Consider the following 1,993-nt stretch of genomic DNA (forward strand, 5'->3'; position numbering starts at 1 on the left):
ATTCTGCAAGCGCCGCCCGTCCAGCCGCGCCAGCAACCCCGCGGGTCCCGCCCCGCGCCATGGCGCCAACCAATCCTGGGGAGGATCCCGCCCACCCTCGTGCCCCATTGGGGAAATTCAATTTGACGGCCACGCCCCTAGAAGAGGCCCCGCCCCTCACGGGCCTAGGTTGTAGGGGTTTGCAGACTTGGGGCCACTGTTCAAGCGGCCTTCGCTGGTCGGGTGGGCGTCACCAGGAGGATGCAGCTTTGCGCCAAAGTCAGGGAGGGCGCCCAAAGCCGCGGTAAGTGGCCCGGGATCGTACTATTCGCGGAGCCTTCAGGACTGTCCCTCTCCGCCCTCCTCTTTGTTCGTGAGACCCTGTCCCCTCACTCGACTCCGCCCCCTCCTCGCTTCAGTGCCCTGGCTTGGCCGCTGCCCCCAGGCTGCTTTCGGCACACCTGGTCCGGGTCACCTCAGAGCAGGGACTAAGTGGCCGGCAGCACCTTGACCCTACGTTGAAGTACCTCAAGGACCACCTCAGATGGAGCAGGGTCAATCACACAGCTCCCCTTCCCCAGCCGACACACTTTTGCACAGATATTGACCTTATCTGTCATGCTTCTCGCTTCCAAGCCCCTCAGCGTCGGCCTCTTGCAGCGCTGTGGAGTTAAATAGGGAACACCAGAATTCAACAAATGGAGGAATTCAACAAATGGAGGAAACTGAGACCCAGAGAGAGCCAACATGCCCAAGACAACATGAGGAATCAACCAGGGGACCCAAGAGCTCAGACCCACTGGAGAAAACCACTCTGTCCCCTGTGATAGAGGTCAGGGTGCCTCCCACAGGTCTCCATGGACATCAAAGGGAGTTGGAGCCTGGGAGGTGGGGTCTGGAATCCTGTCTGTCAAATAATAACAATAATAATATAGACTCATTTTTTTGTACTTGCCATGTACCAGGCATATAGTCCCTATAACGACCATTTGAGCCCAGGATTACTGTCCCATTTTACAGGTGAGGACAACAGCTGATAGGTAGTGGAACTGTGGTTCCTACCAGCACCTTCTGAGTATAGAATCTGTGCTTTTAACCACTGTGATATGGGGTTATGGGGAAGTGCTTTCAGCCTGTTGCTCCAGCAGAGCCCCTCAGCCCCACTGTCCAGATCCTCTGTGACCACCCACTACCACACCTTGCCCCCATCTAGAGCGAGGGCCAGTATCCACTCTGAGACTCTTTTAAAGGTATCATCTTACTGCATCCCCACATCCCTGAGAGGTGGTCCCGTTTTACACATGGGAAAACCACGGCTCTGAGAGGGAAGGGGCTTGTTAAGGTCACACGGGAAGAGGAGCAAACAGAGCCCAATTTGGGGCTTTAGTTCGAGGTCCCCTTCTCCTGAGAAGGCCCCATGTAGGCTCTCTCTGGTTAACCTAGATGTCATTTTTTTTAAAATAAACTTTATTTTTTTTAAAATAAACTTTATTTTTTTATTTATTTTTGGCCACGTGGCTTGTGGGATCTTAGTTCCCCGACCAGGGATTAAACCTGGGCACTTGGCAGTGAGAGCTGAGTCCTAACCACTGGACCGCCAGGGAATTCCCAACTTAGATGTCATCTTATTCTCCAGAACAAGGTTCAGCGCCCTGCAAAGCCAACTCGGTCCTATTCAAACCTCGCGCGCCCATTGGAACAGCCTCCTGGGGCGGGACATACGTAAGCCACCTGAGTGGCGGCTCTTGGCTCCAGTGAATGGCCTGCTTCGTACTAGCTCTGCCCCCACCCCCCAGGAGGGAGGAACGGCACAGGTGAGTTTCTGAGAGCGGACTTTGTGTCACACACGCGCTCACTAGTTCCTGGTAGTACTGAAGATAAGCATGGGTCCTGCCCCTCCATCAAGCCCTCAGGGCTGGGGTCCTCCTCCAGACCTACTTGCTTTCCCTTCCTATCTGAAAGGGGTGGGACGAGATGGTGGTGAAACAAAGATCAAAGGGCAGCCCGGTGTGGT

Source organism: Globicephala melas, chromosome 13, assembly GCF_963455315.2.
Source record: "Globicephala melas chromosome 13, mGloMel1.2, whole genome shotgun sequence".
Lineage (NCBI taxonomy): Eukaryota > Metazoa > Chordata > Mammalia > Artiodactyla > Delphinidae > Globicephala > Globicephala melas.